Source organism: Arachis hypogaea, chromosome 1 (assembly GCF_003086295.3).
Source record: "Arachis hypogaea cultivar Tifrunner chromosome 1, arahy.Tifrunner.gnm2.J5K5, whole genome shotgun sequence".
Classification (NCBI taxonomy): Eukaryota; Viridiplantae; Streptophyta; class Magnoliopsida; order Fabales; family Fabaceae; genus Arachis; species Arachis hypogaea.
The window spans coordinates 39,283,203-39,291,133 of NC_092036.1; the positions used below are offsets into that span (position 1 = coordinate 39,283,203).

Consider the following 7,931-nt stretch of genomic DNA (forward strand, 5'->3'; position numbering starts at 1 on the left):
ATCTCCTAATCTCTCCCAAAAAAAACATCAGAGCCTTTATAGGCAATTTCAAAAGAGTTCAATACATAATATAATATTTTCAAAACAAAAGTGGAGAGATTCTAAGAAAAGTATAAAGTAGAGAATATAAAGATCTTCGCCGTCTCTCAGATGAACTACAGCTCATTTCTGAGCACTTGGACCTGTATCTGAAAAACAAGAGATATATATACGGAATGAGAATCCACGACCCATGGGTTCCCAGTACGGTAAAAGTGCCAAATAAATACAATGCACTGCAATAAAAACTCACTAAGCATCCTAAACTTCTTTTCACCAAACATTCACCCTATGATCTCGCTAATCCATAATTAGGCAACTGTCATAAGGGAATGCTAAATCTAATTCATCTTTCTCATGCTTCTCAACTTGCTAACTCTCTAACAAACCAGGACCAGAATTTTAAATAAAACCATCACCAGTTATTCTGCCTCACCAATACTATATCAATACATCATATCCTCACCTGGAGCAAGTGAATTCACTTCAAAAAATGCACATGAAAAACAACAAACAACACAAAACAAGAAATCATCAAGATCAAACAAGAAGACTTGTCAAGAACAACTTGAAGATATGAAGAACACTATGAATGCATGGAATTTTCGAAAAAAAATGCAAGAAAAGTTTTAAAAGCATGCAATTGACACCAAACTTAAAAATTAACACAAGACTCAAACAAGAAACACAAAATATTTTTGATTTTTATGATTTTCTAATTTTTTTGTATTTTTATTTTAATTTTTTCGAAAAACATTTTTGGAAAAACGAAAAAGAAAAGAAAAATTTTGAAAAAGATTTTTGAAAAAATTTTTGAAAAGAAAATTACCTAATCTGAGCAACAAGAAGAACCGTCAGTTGTCCATACTCGAACAATCCCCGGCAACGGCGCCAAAAACTTGGTGGACGAAATTGTGATTCAATTGTTATTCCATTTTGCAAAATTCATTGCTTTTCATTCCCTGGTAATGGCGCCAAAAACATGATGCCAATACCATAGTTCACAACTCCGTTCAACTAACCAGCAAGTGTACTGGGTCATCCAAGTAATACCTTACGTGAGTAAGGGTCGATCCCACAGAGATTGTTGGTATGAAGCAAGCTATGGTCATCTTGTAAATCTCAGTTAGGCAGATTAAAATGGTTTATGGGTTTTCGAAAATTAATAATAATTGGAAAATAAAAAGGGATAGAAATACTTATGTAAATCAATAGTGGGAATTTCAGATAAGTGTGTGGAGATGCTGTGCTCCTCTTGAATCTCTATTTTCTTATTACATTCATCCAATCCTTCCTACTCCTTTCCATGGCAAGCTGTATGTAGGGCATCACCGTTGTCAATGGCTACATCCCATCCTCTCAGTGAAAACGTTCCTATGCTCTGCCACAGCACGGCTAATCATCTGTCGGTTCTCAATCAGGTTGGAATAGAATCCCTTGATTCTTTTGCGCTTGTCATCACGCCCAGCCTTCAGGAGTTTGAAGCTCGTCACAGTCATTCAATCCCAGAATCCTACTCGGAATACCACAGACAAGGTTTAGACTTTCCGGATCCTCATGAATGCCGCCATCTATCTAGCTTATACCACGAAGATTCTGTTGGGGAATCTAAGAGATATGCGCCCGGCCTAAGGTAGAACGGAAGTGGTTGTCAATCACGCGCGTTCATAGGTGAGAATGATGATGAGTGTCACGGATCATCACATTCATCAAAGTTAAGTGTAGCATATATCTTGGAATAAGAATAGAGGAGAATTGAATAGAAAGTAATAATAATTGTATTGAAACTTGAGGTACAGCAGAGCTCCACACCCTTAATCTATGGTGTGCAGAAACTCCACCGTTGAAAATACATAAGTGAAAGAGGTTCAGGCATGGCCGAATGGCCAGCCCCCTGAATGTGATCAATAGCCTCCTAAGATGAAGAATAAAACAAAACTGAGACCAAAGATGTCTAATACAATAGTAACTTATCCTATTTATACTAGACTAGCTACTAGGGTTTACATGAGTAAGTATTTGATGCATAAATTCACTTCCGGGGCCCACTTGGTGTATGTTTGGGCTGAGATTGATCTATCCACGAGCTGAGGCTTTTCTTGGAGTTGAACTCCAAGTTATAACGTGTTTTGGGCGTTCAACTCCGGATCATGACGTGTTTCTGGCGTTTAACTCCAGACAGCAGCATGTACTTGGCGTTCAACGCCAAGTTACATTGTCAATTTCCGAATAAAGTATGGACTATTATATATTGCTGAAAAGCTCTGGATGTCTACTTTCCAAAGCCGTTGAGAGCGCGCCATTTGGAGTTCTGTAGCTCCAGAAAATCCATTTCGAGTACAGGGAGGTCAGATTCCAACAGCATCAGCAGTCCTTTGTCAGCCTTTTTTCAGAGTTTTGCTCAAGTCCCTCAATTTCAGCCAGAATTTACCTGAAATCACAGAAAAACACACAAACTCATAGTAAAGACCAGAAATGTGAATTTAACATAAAAACTAATGAAAACATCCCTAAAAGTAGCTCAAACTTACTAAAAACAACCTAAAAACAATGCCAAAAAGCGTATAAATTATCCGCTCATCACAACACCAAACTTAAATTGTTGCTTGTCCCCAAGCAACTGAAAATCAATTAGGATAAAAAGAAGAGAATATACTATAAATTTAATGAATATTAATTCTAATTAGATGAGCGGGACTTGTGGCTTTTTGCTTCTGAACAGTTTTGGCATCTCACTTTTTCCTTTGAAGTTCAGAGTGATTGGCGTCTCTGGGAACTTAGAATTTTGGATAGTGTTATTGACTTTCCTAGTTTAACATGTTGATTCTTGAACACAGCTACTTATGAGTCTTGGCCGTGGCCCTAAGCACTTTGTTTTCCAGTATTACCACCGGATACACAAATGCCACAGACACATGACTGGGTGAACCATTTCAGATTGTGACTCAGCTTTGCTAGAGTCCCCAGTTAGAGGTGTCCAGAGCTCTTAAGCACACTCTTTTTGCTTTTGGATCTCGACTTTAACCACTCAGTCTCAAGCTTTTCACTTGGACCTTCATGACACAAGCACATGGTTAGGGACAGCTTGATTTAGCCACTTAGGCCTGGATTTTATTTCCTTGGGCCCTTCTATCCATTGATGCTCAAAGCCTTGGATCCTTTTTACCCTTGCCTTTTGGTTTTAAGGGCTATTGGCTTTTTCTGCTTGCTTTTTCTTTTTCTTTCTAAAATTTTTTTTCGCCTATTTTTTTTTGTAAGCTTTTGCTTTTTCACTGCTTTTTCTTGCTTCAAGAATCAATTTCATGATTTTTCAGATCCTCAATAACATTTCTCTTTGTTCCTCATTCTTTCAAGAGCCAACAATTTTAACACTCATAAACAACAATATCAAAAGACATATGCACTGTTCAATCATTCATTCAGAAAACAAAAAGTATTATCACCACATCAATATAATTAAATTAAATTCAATGATAAATTCGAAATTCATGTACTTCTTGTTCTTTTGAATTAAAACATTTTTCATTTAAGATAGGTGAAGGAATTAATGGATTTTATTCATAGCTTTAAGGCATGGTTACATACTAATGATCATGAAGTAGAGACACAAAACATAGATAAACACAACATTAAAAACCGAAAACAGAAAGAAATAAAGAACAAGGAATGAATCCACCTTTAGTGGCGTCTTCTTCTTGAAGGTCCAACAATGTCCTTAAGCTCTTCTATGTCCCTTCCTTGCCTTTGTTGTTCCTCCCTCATTGCTCTTTGATCTTCTCTTATTTCTTGGAGAATGATGTAGTGCTCATGATGTTCCACCCTTAATTGTTCCACATTGTGGCTCAAATCTTCTAAGGAGGTGTTGAGTTGCTCCCAATAGTTGTTGGGAGGAAAGTGCATTCCTTGAGGTATCTCAGGGATTTCTTGATGATGAGCTTCCTCATGCATCTCTTGAGAACCGTGCATGGTCTCTCTTGCTTGCTCCATCCTCTTCTTGGTGATGGGCTTATCCTCTTCAATGGGGATATCTCCTTCTATGATAACTCCAGCTGAGTAACACAGATGACAAATAAGGTGAGGAAACGCTAGCCTTGCCATGGTGGAGGACTTATCGGCTATTTTGTAGAGTTCATTGGAGATGACCTCATGAACTTCTACTTCCTCTCCAATCATGATGTTATGAATCATGATGGCCCGATCCACAGTAACTTCAGATCGGTTGCTAGTAGGAATGATAGAGCGCTGAATGAACTCCAACCATCCTCTAGCCACAGGCTTGAGATCCAGTCTTCTTAGTTGAACTGGCTTGCCTTTGGAATCTATTCTCCATTGAGCTCCTTCCACACATATGTCCATAAGAACTTGGTCCAACCTTTGATTAAAGTTGACCCTTCTAGTGTAGGGGCGTTCATGTCCTTGCATCATGGGCAAGTGAAACGCCAACCTCACATTTTCCGGACTAAAATCTAAGTATTTCCCCCGAACCATTGTGAGATAGTTCTTTGGACTCGGGTTCATACTTTGATCATGGTTCCTAGTGATCCATGCATTGGCATAGAACTCTTGAACCATTAAGATTCCGACTTGTTGCATGGGGTTGGTTAAGACTTCCCAACCTCTTCTTTGGATCTCATGTCGGATCTCCGGATACTCATTCTTTTTGAGCTTGAAAGGGACCTCGGGGATCACCTTCTTCTTTGCCACAACATCATAGAAGTGGTCTTGATGGCTCTTAGAGATGAATCTTTCCATCTCCCATGACTCGGAGGTGGAAGCTTTTGTCTTCCCTTTCCCTTTTCTAGAGGATACTCCGGCCTTAGGTGCCATTGATGGTAATGGAAAAACAAAAAGCTTATGCTTTTACCACACCAAACTTAAAATATTGCTCGTCCTCGAGCAAGAAAGAAAAGAAGAGAAGAAGAAGTAGAAGAGCATAGGGTAGAGAGGGAGAGAGGTAGGTTCGGCTAAGTGGGAGAAGAGGGGTTTGTGTTGTGTGAAAATGAAGGAGAATGGAAGGGTATTTATAGGGAGAGGGGAGGGTGGATGTTCGGCCATTTTGGGTGGGAATGGGTGGGAAATTGAATTTGAATTTTATGAAGGTAGGTGGGGTTTATGGGGAAGAGTGGGTTGATGTGAGTGGTGAATGAGGCAATTGGGAAGAGGAATTGAGGTGATTGGTGAGGAGTGTTGGGAAGTGTGACATGGGGAGTAGGAGAGTGTGATTAGGATTAGGAGAGTGTAATTAGGGAATATGGTAGGTGGGGATCCTGTGGGGTCCACAGATCCTGAGTTGATCCTGTGGGGTCCACAGATCCTGAGGTGTCAAGGAATTCCATCCCTGCACCAAATAAGCATGTAAAATGCCTTTGCACACCATTCTGGCGTTCAAACGCCCATTGGTGCACGTTCTGGGCGTTCAACGCCCATGTAAAGCATGTTTCTGGCGTTGAACGCCAGTTTCATGCTTGTTACTGGCGTTCAGCGCCAGCTTTTCTCCTCTAGGCACATTCCTGGCGTTCAGCGCCAGAATGTTGCTTGTTTCTGGCGTTCAGCGCCAGAATGGTGCTCTGTTCTGGCGTTGAACGCCGGCCAGATGCATCTTATTGGCGTTGAACGCCAGCCTGTGCATCCTCCAGGGTGAAATTTTTTTTTTCTGTTTTTGACTCTGTTTTTAATTTTTTTGATTTTTTTTCGTGATTCCTCATGATCATGTACCTAATAAAACATAAAATAACAATAAAATAAAAATTAGATAAATAAAATTGGGTTGCCTCCCAATAAGCGCTTCTTTAATGTGAATAGCTTGACAGTGGCTCTCATGGAGCCAAAAGGTGATCAGGTCAATGTTGTATAGTCCCAACACCAAACTTAGAGTTTGGATATGGGGTCTTAACACCAAACTTAGAGTTTGGTTGTGGCCTCACAACACCAAACTTAGAGTTTGACTGTGTGGGCTCTTCTTGACTCTGAACTGAGTGAAGCTCTTCATGCTTACTCTCTTTTGTCACAGAGGGATGGCCATGTGCCTTAAACACAAGGTAGTCCCCATTCAATTGTAGGACTAATTCACCTCTGTTGACATCTATCACAGCTCCTGCTGTGGCTAGGAAAGGTCTTCCAAGGATGATGCAATCATCCTCTTCCTTCCTAGTGTCTAGGATTATGAAATCAGCAGGGATGTAAAGGCCTTCAACCTTTACTAACATGTCCTCTACTATTCCATAAGCTTGTCTTAATGACTTGTCTGCCAATTGTAATGAGAACAAGGCAGGTTGTACCTCAATGATCCCCAGCTTCTCCATTACAGAGAGTGGCATAAGATTTATCCCTGACCCCAGATCACATAGAGCTTTTTCAAAGCTCATGGTGCCTATGGTACAAGGTATTAAGAACTTGCCAGGATCTTGTTTCTTTTGAGGTAGAGTTTTCTGAATCCAAGTATCTAGTTCACTAATGAGCAAGGGAGGTTCACTTTCCCAAGTCTCATTACTAAACAACTTGGCATTCAGCTTCATGATAGCTCATAAGTATTGAGCAATTTGCTCTCCAGTCACATCTTCATCCTCTTCAGAGGAAGAATAGTCTTCAGAGCTCATGAATGGCAGAAGGAGATTTAATGGAATCTCTATGGTCTCTATATGAGTCTCAGATTCCTTTGGATCCTTAATAGGAAACTCCTTCTTGCTTGAGGGATGTCCTAGGAGGTCTTCCTCACTAGGATTTTCGTCCTCCTCCTCCCTTCTGCATTCGGCCACATTGATCACATCAATAGCCTTGCACTCTCCTTTTGGATTCTCTTCTGTATTGCTTGGGAGAATACTGGGAGGAGTTTCAATGACTTTCTTACTCAGCTGGCCCACTTGTGCCTCCAGATTTCTGATGGAGGATCTTGTTTCATTCATGAAACTGAAAGTGGCCTTTGACAGATCAGAGACTATATTGGCTAAATTAGAAGTGTTTTGTTCAGAATTCTCTGTCTGTTGCTGAGAAGATGATGGATATGGCTTGCTATTGCTCAGCCTATTGCGTCCACCATTGTTAAAGCCTTGTTGAGGCTTTTGTTGATCCTTCCATGAGAAATTTGGATGATTTCTCCATGATAGGTTATAGGTGTTTCCATAAGGTTCACCCATGTAATTAACCTCTGCCATGGCAGGGTTCTCAGGATCATAAGCTTCTTCAGAAGCTGCCTCTCTAGTACTGTTGGATGCATGTTGCCATCCATTCAGATTTTGAGAGATCATGTTGACCTGTTGAGTCAACACTTTGTTCTGAGCCAATATGGCATTCAGAGCATCAATTTCAAGAACTCCTTTCTTCTGAGGTATCCCATTATTCACGGAATTCCTCTCAGAGGTGTACATAAATTAGTTGTTTGCAACCATGTCAATGAGTTCTTGAGCCTCTTCAGGCGTTTTCTTCAGGTGAATAGATCCACCTGCAGAATGGTCCAATGACATTTTCGAAAATTCAGATAGACCATAATAGAATATATCTAATAGGGTCCATTCTGAAAACATGTCAGATGGACATCTTTTAGTCAACTGCTTGTATCTTTCCCAAGCTTCATAGAGGGATTCACCATCTTTTTGTTTGAAGGTTTGAACATCCACTCTCAGCTTGCTTAGCTTTTGAGGAGGAAAGAATTTATCTAAGAAAGCAGTGACCAGCTTATCCCAGGAGTCCAGGCTATCCTTAGGTTGTGAATCCAACCATATTCTAGCTCTGTCTCTTACAGCAAAAGGGAAAAGCATGAGTCTGTAGACTTCAGGATCAACTCCATTCGTCTTTACAGTCTCATAGATCTGCAAGAACTCAGTTAAGAACTGATAAGGATCTTCAGATGGAAGTCCATAAAACTTGCAGTTTTGTTGCATTAAAGCAACTAGCTG

The 7,931-nt window shown here is 40.2% G+C and overlaps 1 non-coding gene across 1 annotated transcript; it reads left to right on the forward strand.

Moving 5' to 3' along the window:
- The first annotated feature begins 7,557 nt into the window (after nt 1-7,557).
- Nucleotides 7,558-7,661, forward strand: LOC112711829 (small nucleolar RNA R71). The gene has a single exon (XR_003157608.1). It is a non-coding gene; the product is annotated as a small nucleolar RNA R71 (small nucleolar RNA).
- Nucleotides 7,662-7,931: the final 270 nt, after the last annotated feature.